The sequence below is a fragment of the Grus americana genome, chromosome 4 (genome assembly GCF_028858705.1).
Source record: "Grus americana isolate bGruAme1 chromosome 4, bGruAme1.mat, whole genome shotgun sequence".
Taxonomy (NCBI): Eukaryota; Metazoa; Chordata; class Aves; order Gruiformes; family Gruidae; genus Grus; species Grus americana.
In genome coordinates this window covers 55,958,853-55,974,298 of record NC_072855.1, presented here as the reverse complement: position 1 = coordinate 55,974,298, position 15,446 = coordinate 55,958,853, and the positions used below count along the sequence as shown (strand labels likewise).

General features: G+C 41.5%; 1 protein-coding gene across 1 annotated transcript in view; it reads right to left on the bottom strand.

The window, feature by feature from the left end:
* The window catches only part of TET2 (tet methylcytosine dioxygenase 2), a 74,772-nt gene that overhangs the window by 58,640 nt on the left and 686 nt on the right, over positions 1-15,446 (bottom strand). The window lies entirely within an intron of this gene.

Below are 15,446 nucleotides of genomic sequence, written 5' to 3'. Positions count from 1 at the left end.
TAGTCTGTAATGTGGGATTTTCTTGCTTTCCTAAGAACATATCTGGGCATTTTCCGCCATACAGTCCCTAGTACTGTAAAAATCTAAAATACTCCTTGTTCCTTTCATTGTTTTTGTTCTCTTTTGCCACACATTGTAGTTCTTGTGACTCTCGAATTAACAGGACTTGTTTTAAGTAGGGTGATGGGAAGCTTTTTCTGCCTGTGGTTTGTGCTGAGCAGATATTCTGCAGGCCTGTTGCATGTTCCTACCCTGCTGCTGAGTGCTGTGGGCAGTTGTTAATATAATTTAATGTATTGTCCAGCAGGTGTTCTGTATGTTTTCTTCTCTGTGCACAAAAAGAATAAGCAATTGGTCTGTTAAGGAACCGTGTTCTGCTGAGAAAGCAATGAGTAAGAGAAACAGAGGAACAATGTGGTCCCTGTCTGTCTACCTCCCAGGCCAGGGGGGAGTCCTGCTGCCTCATTCAGTGCTGTAGATTTTGGTAGTGCAATTCAGATCCCATCCAAGATTCCCGGCTCCAAGAGACATCAATGAAAAATCCCTTAAGTAAATATCACAGGCGCTGCTTCATCTTTTCACCATCTCCCTCTGCTTTTTTGGTAGATTGGCTTTTGGAGGGGGTAGGGGGAAGAAGGGAATTAGCAGAAAATTATAAATTGGTGAATAATCTCTTGCTTTCCCTCACACGCATGTGCAGCTGGGGATAGTTGTTTATTATACCAAGGGATTCTTTTCCCCAAACTATGCACTGACGTGATTATTGATCAGCTATGTTCTAAGTATAAGAAAAATCAAAAGTCCCAAGTCTGTTTTCTGGTAGTTGGGTTAAACTCTTTAGTAAGAATTGCACCCATGCATCTGAAGACATAATTAAACTTTAGGTGTGCCTTTCGCTGAACTTGTTAAACAAGATTTCCATTACTTTTTTACCTAGAGGACAAACCCATGACAGAGTCTGTATTTATTTTGAGATATTCATCTAAACTGACACAATGGCGGTATTCACCCTGTAGCATACAGTGGTAATCTTACACTATTCTCTTCCATCCTGCCTCCAACTAAAAGCATTGAATAAAATAATATTCATCACAAGCAGCATTTCATTCCTTACATTCTCTTCATTGGGCAACTAAAAGAAGCTCTTCGTATAATGTAAGAAAATATCATAAATGGTAACAATAAGAAGATTCTCTGAGTCAAAGATGCACCAGACACATCATTTGTGTATCTGTATAGATCTTACACTGGTTAAGTTAAATGTACTTGTAAAGCCCACAGACATCATAAATACTAATAAACCAGTCCTTGTAAACCTCAGTACTTTCTGATTCAGAACATTTTTAAAAGCGCTTCAGGGTTTCTGGAGAAAGACTCCAGAAGGTGTACAATGAAGTACCCAGGAAAAAAGCTATAAACGTTTAGAGAAGATTTTACAGTGAGGCTCTAGTTCTCCTTTCTCCGAGTCTGCCTATACTTGTACAGTTTCACAGTAAGGTGGATTTGCTTTCCTAGGGCAGGAGAAATGCCACAAAGAACTCTTAAAATAGGAACACAGCAGTGACCTATTTTCAGTACTTCCATTCTTATTTCTAAGTCTATTATATACAGTGTAATGAACATTGTAATGAACATTGAGCAGTGCAAAGACATCAATAACCGATGCAAGCACGTTTGCTCACATTCCAAATGCAACAATAAAAATCAGCTAGGAGACTGCACAAAACCAGCAATGGGTCAGGGGCTGACCTGCAGCCAGGTTAGAGCTATCTGGCCATATGAAATGAGTTAGGGACCAGGCCAGAGTGGACACATGCTGGCCTCTCTTGTTTTATTTTGTTTACATAGTGAACAGGAGCTTTGACAACTCTAATGCAGAGCTGCCATGGATATAGATGAAAAAAGTGAAGACTATGGACTAGCTTTATACTTACAAAAGTTTTATTCAGTAATGGGATTAAATCGCATTGGAGAAGAGGTTCGGAGAAGCTCATAGTGTATCTTTCCTAAGGGCTTTGTCATTATGATATTTACAAGTACGGAGATGTGTCATAGTAACTGATATAAAATAGAACGACCATCTTTCTACCATCTTGTTTGCTTCTGAAAGGTCGATCTTTCTATTTGGGAGGAAAAAAAAGAATCCTTCACTGTTTAGCAGGCTTTTGCAAAGGCGGGACTAAATTTTTTGATTCCAAAAGTAAAAACTGGAAGTGATTTATTAACAAGCATAGGTTATTTTTGCTAGTTTAGCAGCTTTTTCAAGAAAGTTGTGTTTATCTTTGGTAATCAGTCACAGTTATATAGCCTGTCTTCCTCCACATATATGTATTTCTGAGAAAACTTCAAGAACGCTAAAATCTGTCAAAAACTAATCGTTTCACCACGTACTTCCATTTTACAATAAACTGCTAACTTCTAGGAAGGAAACTGCTTTAATTTTGTGTACAATACGAACTTCTTTGAAGAACTTCAAGGGTGAGGAAGAGACTTTTTTGTTTTAAAGTAGACATCTACTGTGTCCAAAAGTGATTTTTAAAAAATACACCTCAAGATAGAATGTGGACATTTGACAGCTGAGCGTACAATGCCTGGTTTGCTAAAGAGGCATTTCGGCTATGCATATTTTTCTTAAGGCCCATGTCAAAAAACCAAGTCAGCCATACAGTGGTATTTGTATTTTGTAGATGGAGGTGTGTCATTTGAAACTACTGAGGCATCTTTTTCCTGAATGGATGGTCACAAGCTGACTACGAAGTGTTCATTAGTGCCCAAGTGTAAGTGTTAAAGGAATAAAAAAAGGAACTGTCAATCAGGAACCACACGCAGTGTTCTTTTATTTTAGCCAAAGTAAGCCAGCTTTGCAGTTTCTTCCCACTTCGAAAATTTTATGTACTTTCTGAGTCAGTTCAACACAGAAACAGACTTACGGTGCCGAACAACACAGTCACTTCTATCCCCGAGTTGCTGAATCACTTACCCGCCGCTCCTGCTAGTTAATAGTAGCTATTTTTAGTTCACGGTGGAAAACTCTCTCACAGTGGCAATGATATTTCAAAACAGTTTGGGAGCAAAATCATCTGCCTTGAACGTCTGATGTGCTCTCAGAGCCTGCGTTCCGTGCGAGCGCCTCGCCGGTCACTCCCAGCACTGGCGATCTAGGTCACCCTCACGCACGCGGGATGCAGCGTTCGCTAGCTCTTTCATAACTGCACGTAAGAGTTCTGGGGTCATGTTTGTAAACACTGCTGCCATGTGCGCGTAAGCACGTGGTGAGACACCAGCATGACCTGGAGCGCCAAGCGGAGAGGTAAACCTTGGCGCCAGCGTCAATGTCGCTAAGCCAACTTGCGCCAACCCTCTTGCTGGCGCGCGCCCCTCGCAACCCTGTGAAATGCCGTGGCGGATTATTCGAAAGGCAAATGGGAACCTTCTTCCTGTACATGGCACACGTGGACGTGTGCTAATGTTGATGGTGTCCAGGCAGGTTCCTTCTCTCAGCCATAAGCAAAGGGCAGTGCTGAATTGTTCTCAAGAAAAATAAAATTCATTACTGCCCTAAGTCGCTGAAATTGGAGCCAGCATGGTCCCAAAACACAATGCAAAACTATGGCTATTAGGAAAAAGAATTGTATAAGGGCTCATTGCCAAAGTTTCCAAAATGACTTCAAAGACAGATAACCGAGGCTTCGTGTCTGTAATAGCTTTTTGCTGGCTTTGCACTGATGAAATTAAGACCACGTTTCAGGCATTTGAGGAAGTAACTCCTAAATTATTTCTGTTTATCAGCAGAGGTTACATGAAGCTAGACATGTCCAGTACAAACAAAAGTCACAAGTCTTTCATTTCCTCTTAGCCAGAAATTAGCAGATACAGCCACCCAAAACCTATGGAAAGTTTCATCTCACCCTGGCCATACACTTTCTATGCTCCAAGAAAAAAAATAGGGTGGGGGTGATGGGGGAACAGCCTGTGGTCGCCATGCCTCCCTCCCGCCCTCCTACACCGGCTCTGTTTCAAGTGCAGCTGTAAGTCTCCTTTGCTTTGACCTTTGCTGGGAGAGCTGAGAATAGGACAAAGAGTTAAAGTGTTACCAGTCCCTGCTGAGTCTGCACTTCTCGGCCAGGCAAGCCAGAGAGGCGGCTGGAAGAGGGTGTGCACCCAGCGGAGGGTAAGCGGGAGGGGGCGCGGGGAGGGAGAGTAAAACAAAAGGAGAAAAGTAAACAGTGCACACCCCAAAACAAAACAGGGGAATAAGCACAGAAAAATGCTCGTCTTTGAAGAACATGAACTTTTCTGTTTGTTTCCCTCCGTATAGTTATATCTTGTTATCTGAACTCAAGGTACAGTAGATATAGGAGTCCTTGAACTCTGAACTCGTGAGGAGAGCAGCAAAAAGTCGGTCAATACAATTGTAGCTGGGCAGCTGGAAAGAAGCATGCTTTGTCTTTTTGTGCCTCACCTATGGGAGGCCTTTTAATCCAGCAACACACAGCTGTTCAAACCTCTTTCTTGCTCTGTGCCAATGGCCTGCAAAAACAAAGCAAAAGCAAGGCAGTCTTCTCCGACTGATAATGCAACTGTGGTTTCAAATACTAGCTGCTCCAAGCTACTTGTGTTATGTTGAGACCCGTCTCTCAAACCTGGACAAAAAGCAGTCCCCGGGTTGTTAGCAGGAAATTAAAAAAATGTGCCCATTCATTTCCAGAGGCTTTCTGAAATCCTGCCCTACTGTAAATGTTACCCAATTCCCTAACAGCGTCTCTGGAAAGCAGAAAGTACCTTCCTCGCTGTTGCGTGTATGTCTAGCTAGCACTCTCCAGCGCTACTACTCTATCGAGCAATAAAGTTTCTATTTTTGACTCACCACAGACAACCTTGCTCTAAACCCCTGGCCTGAACATTGCTCAAATGTAAAGCGAGCAAACCCGAACAAGCTAGCAGGTTCCGCCAGCCCGCCGCAGCCCTGCCTTTAGCCACGGACACGGGTGAAGAACAGGGGCTCTCGAAAGCCACGCAAAGGGAGCTCGGCCCTGCAGCGTGGCACCCTCTCGCCTGTTACGCAGCGCCTCGGGGACACCGGGGAGGGTGTTTGTAAACAGCGTGGCCACGTGCACGAGAGCCACATGGGGGCTTGGCTGGCTGAACCTCCAAACTACCGTGGGGACGAGGAGCAACTGGGGGAAACGAGTCTGAATGCTCTCGCTCTGTCTTTTTCCAAAGTGGTTTGCGGTGCTATCGGATCTCTAAACATGGCAGGGAAAAATCCATCTGTCCTTCACGGTCAACTGCCTCTGTCAGCATCCAGAGACGCTGCATGAGCTAAATTACCCATCGGATTTTATTTCCAAATGCATTTCATGGATTGTATCACGAGTCTGTGAATGCACTGAAGTTACTTAGGGTAGGCTCTCGGTTACATACACTACATACCAAACCAGGCACGCTGAGCTATGACTACCCACACCAAAGGAACTCCAAAAGACCGGAGAGAGGCAACATTAAAATTTACCGTCCCTGATTCAAGTCTAGAAGGTAACAGGTGACTGTTGCATAGAAAGCTGTGAATGCTGCTAAGGTTGTGTCACCTGCATGGGCTTGTGCATCCCATCTCCAGCAGAGAGATTTCTGACAACAAATTAAAGTTGGTTTTGGTTTGGGTTGTTTTTTTTTTTTTCCTTTGAGCTCTGCTACTAAGTATGACATCAGCGTGAGGGTTCATGAACCCTGACAAACCTTTAATTGATAAAACAGATCAAAACTGAAGTTGTGTGGTAGGTTGGAGCTGATGTACAGGAACAGTTTGCAGACTGTGGGAAATCTTGTCTGAATGAATAGGAGGATCAAGGGTATTAAAGGTTAATGGAAGTTATTGGAGTACCTTACTGAAATGACATTACACAACTTGGTTTCACACATTGCAATTAACTGACACAACATATTTTTAATTATAATTAGCTCATTGTGAGATTTTGCTTATTTGTTTGGAGGTACGTGGAGACATCTGCAGCGCCAGTAAAACTGAGATAACATCCTTTCCTGTACCCTTTCTCACTTGGAGTGGAGGGTTTCAACAGTGCTCCAGTCACAGCAGTGTGCAAAAAGCCATCCTCTTCCCTGAGGAGATGAACAACAGTATTTAATTTGCTGGGTTGTTTTGGATGAGCACTGCTGGTTTAAAGGTCCAAAGGCTTGTACAGGGAAAAAAAAAAAAGTGTTGTCAATCAACAGAAAATGCTACTGAAAACCCAACTTCTGAAAAAGTGAAAAGCTATTTGTTTCTGAGTCTAGTTTCTGTTTCTTAAAATTGATACTTCTGTTATCTTAGTAACCAGAGAAAACTATCTGTAAACCTCTGAATGAGCAGGAAGGAGGGTATCATGGGTAAAGCACTGGGGCTTAGGAGATATGGGTTCATTTCCCAGCTATACCACAGCTTTCCTGTATGTCTTCTAGGGTTAAAAAAAAAAAAAAAAGACACTAAAATGAATGGCTCCAGCAGGGTTTGCACCACGTTGCGTGATCTGTGTGTGCTTTGGCTTTCATTTGTTGCTTATTAATTTTGTACCCTTTCTCTTTGTATGTTTTGCCTGCTCATTAATATTAGCACCCTAGGGAAAAGACTGCAGCAATGTTGGTTAGAAACTCCTCTTAACACACACAGAGAGCAGGTAGCAATAGCAGCTTTACTTTATTTGCTGCAAATATTTAGTTTTTTGGAAGGGAGCTGCCTGCCTCTGCTTTGCGTTATAAACACAAGTTACTAGCACTCTAGTCCCTTGTGCGCTGCCAGACCCCTTTTCTGTGTCTCCTCTACTGAATTAAATAGCAAAACAGAACAAAAATGGCTTATGTTTGTACAGCCCCAAGCACAGTGGGATTCTGTTTTGTGGCTGGGATAAGAGGTGCCTCCTAACGTGCAATAATTAATCTCACTCTATCCACTCTCCTTATATTTAGAAGCATCAGAGTTGCCATCCTGAATTAGACTCATGCTCCAGCTTGTCCAACTAAGTATCTCCAACCAGCTAGTAGCAGTTGTTTCAAGAAAAAGAAGCTATCCATTAGGTAGTTACAGACTCACTCTTCCAGAGACAAAACTTCTTTCCAATCCATCAGCTAGAGTTTATATTTTATAGCAAAAAAAATATGTTAACTTGCAACTGCTTTGAAAGGTTTGTGGGGTGTTTTTTAAATAAAAATTCATTTTTAGCTTCTATACCTGCCTCTAAGTCTTTCCATCCATTTCCTCTCCTTCCCTCCTCAAACAAGACAAAATACCCCCAAAACTACTTTTCTTTTTTTCAGTTGTTACAAAATACGTGACTGACTAGGTGCCTCACTCCTGCAAGTGTCTCTACACAGCCAAACTGTTACAGCTCTGTGAGAGCAAGGAAAATGAATAGGGCTTTGTGAAAATGGCAAGGGCTGCCATCAGTTTGCACAATCACAAGTCAGCTGACAGCACTGGGGAAAAAAAAAAAAAGCCACCTATACCTAATGTATTGTCAATTACATAATGTAGACACAGTGGAAAAAATCCATACAAATCTGTGTTTTCCTGCCTAGTCTCTCATTTCTCAGGTACTACACCTAGTAACAGAGAAAAAGAAAATAGATCAGCACAATTCTTATTTTTCCTACTGCTTTCTCAAACCTACAAAAGTTTCTTCTCTGCATTAAGGATTACAGGGAAGCAGAAAAGTACAGGTCCAAACTTATTTAAAGAGAACAAATATTCTGCGGAAAGCATGGAGAGCACCGTAGAAACAACAGAGAACTGAAAGGCTGTATTTTTCCGGTTTGTGCATTTTCCATGTTTATAAATATCAAGAGTGCTTCTCCCTATTTGGTCAATATTTTTATTTGCTCCTGGGTATGTGATGTGTACTCTCACAAACTGACTGTGCATGGAATGGAGACTCACTAGCATAGGCTTTCTTTACCCAAAAATGTCTACTGGTTACATGAATTAAAGAAGTGTTAAGTCTGACTCTATTTAGTTGCTCAGCTTTTGTGCTTTTGATTTTTACTGTTGCCATTTTAGTTATACTTCAGACCTTTTGGGGCAGAAGAAACTTGAATTTAAACAGAAAAGCAAAGGAGTGCAGTGGGAACAAAATATTGATAATTTGAAGAGAAAATACGTTAAGGTCTGTAATATATACACACACATACCCCCACCTTCTCCAAATCCCAGGGAAAGGTGAGTCCAATGTATTTTCCAGCTTTCATATGTTGTCTTTCAGGGATACATTGTACTCCTTTTATTAAGCTATACAAGCACTTTAGGCTTCAAGGAAATATCTCACTTCTGTGAACTTGAGTAACTTTGGAGGAAGGGAAGCAACTCCTGCTTTACTGCAACAATTCATTTTCCTCATTTTACCATGAGCAGGACAGTAATGCTACTTGCACACAAGAGGAAATATGCAATCATTCTTTTCTCCTTTTTGCTTACATAAGAGCTGAAAGAGTTTTGTGTCCTTTGGCAAGTATAAAAATTGTATAACTTCAAAGTATGTGACTTCAAACACAAGTGAAGTAGCACTGAAAGAACAAACAGATTAAACAAAGATGAAAAAAGTATCGGGGGCATGAAATGGGGGTGAGTGCTGCACGAACAGTTGTTGTCTCTCATGCTAAGGGACAAATATGGAAAGTTATTAAAGGACACTGAAGTTGAGGGCAAAACGCTCTTGTCAGCATCAGACCCGGGGTTAACATTTACCCTTTGATCTCTCCAACAGCACTAAAAGTGGCAAGAGAAGGAACAAATAGTCAGTGCAAACTCAGAAATGCCTTTGTCACATATTCTTTATTTTTGCTTGCTACCTTCTGCTACCCAGCTGCTGTAAGAGTAATGGGAACTGTGGGCCAAAAAGAAGTCAGAAAGGAAAACAAAAGGAGGTGAAGAGCCTAGTGAAACAGAAGCAGCTTCTGGATGTGACCCAAATAAGTGGGTCTTGCAATTAAGACAGGTGAGAAAGAAACCACTGGAGTGTAATAACAAAAAATACAGTGATTGTAAGAGACATTAACATAAAATGGAAGCAACCAATGCGAACATACAACTAATAGTAGAAGTCATGTGTATAAGAAGATCTGTAGACTGGCCTTTGTACTCTGTTGTATGATGGTAAATACCATGACTCATCTAGACAAATTCAGAATATGGAAGAGACACTTGTACCAACTGCTTCTTCCTTAGGAGGAAAAACCAGTTCTTAGGATTCATTTTGTAAAGCAAGCAATGTGTTTTGCACACCATCCTGAGCGCTTGCTGCAAAACTGCATGAAAGAGTCTGAAAAACGTGCACGGGACTGGAAAATAGTGTTTGTGGATGAGAGGCAGAACCTCTGCTAAGGTCCCACAGTGCACACACCGCACGGGCTTTAAGTGTCTCTGGAGACCAGAACCTGTCTGACAGCTTTGGTTTAGTCCACAGGGGCAGGCATGAAACACTTTGTCAGTTGGGTACTTCTGACCATCTGCAATGTATTTTTATCTGGGTTTCTTGAAACTATCTTGGAAAGACAACCTCAATAATTACCACCACTTCTCCCCCTCCTTTTTTTTTAAAAAAAAAAAACCCAACACCAAAACAACAGATTGGTGGCATTATTTCTTTGGTTGAGTAAATGCAGAAGTCTCCACCAAGCTTCTTATGTCTAATGGAGATCCAAAACTTGCCTTACAGTCGTATTAGCTTTCGTAACAGCAATGCCTCTTTGTGTCAACATGTCTCATTAAGTAATAAAGACTTTTAGCTATTTGATTTTACTTATAAAGTTAGTAGGATTCATGATTTCTTTTTTGTTCTTTAAAAAGGGAATTGTTCTAGTATTCTAACAGGCAGTGAGTCATGCCTAATTAAGGAAAAAATATATAGCCATTTACAGTGGGATTCTGTGTATTGCAAAAAGCTGTTTTGTCATGAAAGCTTTTGGGGATTGAATTCCTTATAAATTTTTAAAAGGGGGAGGGGGGGGTAGGAAAATCATTTGAAACCTTTGCAACAATTCCCTTAATCCCCGTCTTATACTTAGGGTCAGTCCGTTCCAGGCAAACACATCCACACAGCCCAGATTGCGCTCGAGTGCAGGAGGGGGGGGGGGGGGAACAGCGGTGTCTGACAGAGGAGCCAATGCTCTAGAATGCAACACAGATGCAGAAAGCTCAGCCAAACCCCAAACTATGATATGTTTTCTTAAACTCTGCATTTTTTTATTTCTTTCCCCCTCCTCCGCCACCCGTGAGGACCAGGGACATTCCTAGAACTCTGTCCTCACTGGCTGCGTCAAGGCAGCTGCTGAGGATGCTGGGACGCTGTTTGTAAACACTCTAACCACGTGCGTGCAACCACATGGAGAGTCATCGTCCTGACCTAAACATCTACCCACTTGGTAAGCCGGGGTATTACTGCAATCGAGCCAAATCCTTTTCCAACACGATGTGACTTAAAGCAGCTCACGCCAGGATGTTGGAAGACAAAGCTTGGACTGTTTATGCATTATTAGCAAGGAGATTAGGCAGAGAAGTTGTTAAAATTTTAGTCACTGAAACGTAAGCTTAAGGATAGGGTAGCTCATGTAGAATAAAGAATGCAGAAGTCATTATCCTCTTTATACATCTGCAAAAAATTCAACTTAAACCTGGAAGCTTCTCCTCCCCCATGCATACACCTGTTGAAACCAATATTCATATGCTGAGAACCCACGTGGAATATATTTGAGGTTGGAGGTAACGCTGTAGAACACATGAAGATATTTCACATTGCCTAAATTGCATCATAGTAATTAATCAGAAAGTGCTGAGGCTACTGCCTTGTATCCATGGGAGACACTTCCAAGGGGTACTTGGTTATCTAGCTATTCCTGGTTATCTTAGCTATCTAACCACTCACCTGCTCACTTCTTTGCTACTTCTTTGAAACTGTCTTAAAAGATATGCTATATTTGATTAGGATTAAAATGCTGAATTTTCCTTTCTTGCTGAACTCGAGCATAGAACAAGCCTATTCCTTTGTATGCTGCAATAAAATGCTGCATTTTTTTATTTTTTTTTAGTAAGAGGAAAAAAACTACACACACCAAGAATTAGGTCAAACTGAAGACTCAATACTGCAAGCCTCTATTTATTTTTAAGAATAATCCTACTGGGGTTTATTGCCATATGTAAGCTACAGGGCAACAACACTCCAACTTGGAATCCACATCTCCACAGAAAGCTTTGGTTTTGAAGGACAGCCTGAATTTTGTTCAGGTTGCTAAGATGATTCAGCTTTCTGGGAGGTGTTTGACACAGATGAACAATCCTGCTTGAAAAGATAAACAGGGATCTAAATCTTTATGGCTTTTAATTGTTAAAGCGTCTTTCAAAGCATAGCAACCTTCTTTAAATTGTCCCCAGACTTAAAATCCTTCACTATGAACAACTAGTAGAACACTCTTTCTGATCCTCTTATAAGGCAGGGGATTTTTTTTTTTCCTCATTCCAAGAACAATGTGAGATATGTGGGTGAAATTAGTTAGCTGGTTAGCTGTTCTTCCTATTTCTCAAACCTTGTTTTTCCTCTACCTTCTGTTACTCCCTGCTACGTAATGCGAGGCACATTCCCAGTATTTTAATCCAAACAACCTTTTTGGGTCAGTCATCAGCTGCTCTTGGGATTAGTCCAGCTGATGCTGGAGGTTCAGAATTTCATTCCTTAACCCCATCACCTCTGTCTCCACCCACTGAGCAACTCCTTGGGAAAATGGGTGATTTTTTGATTGTTTGTGTTAAGAGACTCATCTACCCTAAGGGAAGGCCGAAGTGACTTCTTTTCAATGGGTGACTGAGAAGATGATTACTCATGGTACTTTCCATTTGTAACATTTTATTATCTAGGATATTGGGACCAGCTATGCAAATTAAACATGCAGGCAGTGAGGATCTGAAAGTGCAACAACCGGAACTATGGCAACTTATTACTAGTTACTTGTTCAGTGTTCAAAAGGATATTTTTCCTGTAGAATATCATTAAATGAGTAAGAAGGTATTCACTGCCTTATGGAGTATGGGATCGGAATAATGCTACAAGTGTGATTGATTCATATAATTCCCTTTTTGGCTTTCAGCCATGATGCAGTCATACGCTTTATCTCTGTTCAGACTACAGCTTTTTTTTTTTTTTTTTAAATAATGAATCATAGTACATCCCACTCCATTTCAGAACCAGCACATTGCCTTTCAAAATGATGTCACAACACTTACTGCTGCTGGCTGGCTGACTGCCTTAACAGCAATCAGAGAGCTGGACTAAATAAATACTGTATATTATTTGGCAAAATCATTTGTGGTTGTGTTCTCCAGCACAGTTTCCAAGATAACCACCAACTCTACTTGAAACTTGGCAACTTTGTTCTACCACTTTCAGGCTCCAATTGTGAAGCTGGCTTGCAGATGCTGCTACCACGCTTAGAGCTACTGTGCGGCAGTCAAGTGAGAGAGGTAGAAGGGTCACTGCTGTGACAAGCCAAATTTGACAGCTCATCTGAAATTCCACCTTGAAAAATGGACAATTTTTTTAAAAAGACCCTTATTTGGCTCCTGTAGAAACACGAGACATCTTCCACTGGGAATGAAACGGAGCAAGGGATTTAAAGTCACTGCTTAGGCACACACTGAGAAAAACCGCTCTACTGCCCATGCAAGTAACTTAGAAGTGAAGCGCTCCCTGTAATCCCAAACAGAGTCAGTAACATTACTCCAGCCCAAACTTCATGTTTTTCAACACCTGAGCAGTAGATTTGTTCCAAAACATGATGAGGGGGTTTTTTTGTTTGGTTGGTTTTGTTTGGTTTTTGTTTTTTTTTTTTTTTAAATTTTCCCCCTTTAGGGCCATCTGGCTGTTGGGAGTATTTAAAGGAACCATATGGGAGACACAGTCCCAGCAGCATCTGAAGCGCTCGGGGCAAGAGGGGAACAGTCCCTTCCAACTCCAGCAGCTAAAACCCCTGTTCCAACACCAACTACAGGGTCTCCCAATTCTGCACACAGAAACCAAAACATTTACAACCTCCTACTTCTGTTACCCAGTGCAGCACTGGTGCCAACAAGAGACCTTGGAAATCTGTCCGTCAAAATAACTCCTCAGCAGGCACACGTTTCTTGTTCTTTAAACAATGTTGACATGCCGAAGTCTAAGACCATGCACATTATATCAAAACAATACCAGTTTCCCTGGCTAAAAGCCAGGAATCAGCACAATGCCAAAGTCCTTGTTAAAAGCCTTACTAGGAACAGTGATAGTTTGGAAAATTTGGGAGCCTCAGTGTCTCCTATTCAACCTTTTCTTCTTTTAAGGACTTGTTAATAATTAGTTCTGAAATGGACAATACAAAACCACTTTCTGAAGGAGGTTCCCTTGATGCATTCACAGAGTTTTTTGATGTCGCTTCCCAAAAGTGAAACAACTATTTCCACTGAAAGATGACTTTTGAGTTCTTCGTTTCACGTAAACAGCAGTTGAGTCCCACCACCTAAGTACTGTTATTTTTCACATCTTTGCCCTCTCTTTTTTACTTCCTCACTACACTCTGGTTGCTAGATGTAAGTGTTTTCCGACTTCACTGGTAGGGTTCACACTATGCTTTCCGTGACACTGAGGAAGAGAAAGTATTGCCCAACAGTGATTTATTTACATTGGTTCCAAATTGTTGTTTTTCCTGAACGATAAAATCCAAGATGCGTACATTCTTTCAAAGTGTTAACAGCAGCAGATCTGGCAGACCAAAAGTTCTTGACTTGCTAGATTCACCAATGTTTTCAAGACACAACAGTCTTAAATATAATAGAAAGAATATCATTTGGGAGCAGAAAAAGAAACATACAAAACTGTCTTAATGCAGATGCAGCAAAATAGTATCAGTGTTTGTATTATTTTGTGTGAGTCTTTTGAAAAAAACTCAGATGTTTAGCAACTGAGAATGAAAGTATCAAAGGACAGCACCAACCAAAGTGCCATGTGTTGAGAGAGAAAGAGCTAAAAGTAGTGGTGTTTCTGTATGACAGTCTATTAAAAACTGTTACCTGACCATTGTTAGTCACAGACCTTTAGCGATAATACACAAATGGTAATCTATATAGAAACTGCAGAGGCTTACCTTTATTTGGAGGAGTGCAAGAAATTAGCCATGAGGTGACCAGGAAAAGAAAAAACCCACCAAGAATGAAAGAAGTTTTAGGAAATATAACGGCAGTTGAGGGCCAAGCAGCCCTAAGAGCTCAAAGAAATGTGCTCATTTTCCATGGCTACTCTTAAAAGAAGCCAATACGTTCATCACACACCACTTAAGCAAATTTGTCTAACTCCCAAAAGATAAGAGAAGGAATGATTTATAATCTACGGTCAGCCTGCCGTGCCGAGGGCATCTCTTAAAAGGCCAATGCATGTACCACAGTGTTGGTTTTGCCACCTTTTACTCAGTCCGATCCCCCTCTAACTCGCGTTTATACATGACTCCTGACCATTAACATCTCCCTGTTGACTATCTTCGACAACCACGTCCTGTTTTGCACTTTACAACCTCCAGAGAAAGTGTCGTAGTGGAATACACATGCAGATACACAAGTGAATATACATGTTACTACACTCACCCCCTGCTGCACAGTAAGTCAACCTGCCATTAACATGCAAATAGAATGGCCTCATTAGCCGACAAACAACACCCACTGACCTGCTTTCACTAGGGACAGTATCTCCTCATCTCTGAAACTCCCAAACTTCACATTCAAAAAGGAAAAAAAAAAGAAAAAAGAAAACAATTGTACTGAACTAAGATTCAGAGCTGCTGATCGCTGCTCAAAGCCTGCACATTTGCATGCCACTCATCATGGAAAACAAATCTTGTGATGAGATCTTTGGTTGCAACATTTTGATGGAAGCACGCTAGACCACATCACTTCTCCCTTCACCTCACTCTATGAAAAGGAAAATTACTTAGCAAAAAAAGGGTCTGCTAAATTTCCAAGATCCAAACCGCGAGCCGAAAAGCCTCCTTTTAACTATGTATATTTTAAAATGACTACTAGTGTCTAAAGGGGTGATTTAACGCCAATAAACGCCACGATGCGAGCGTACGGTGCTGCGCGTCCGACTTACAAATGTGGTAAGGTTGTTGCTCTTGTCTGTCATCTGGCGGGGAACAAGTCTGACCTCGCCGAAAGCGTTATTTTAGGGGAACATGCACGAGAAAGTAATTTTATTTTTTTTCCTTCTTCCCGTGGCCACATTGTGCAAGTGGCCCCGACAGCAGGATTTAGCAACGCGGACGAAACGCGCGTGTAGATTGCACAGAAAAAGGAAGGCCTCGCAACGAGCCCTCCCCCCCACACCCGCACACACTTCTCCCTCGCCCCCCAGGACCGGGTTTCGTTTCCCCCTCCCGCCCTCCCCAAA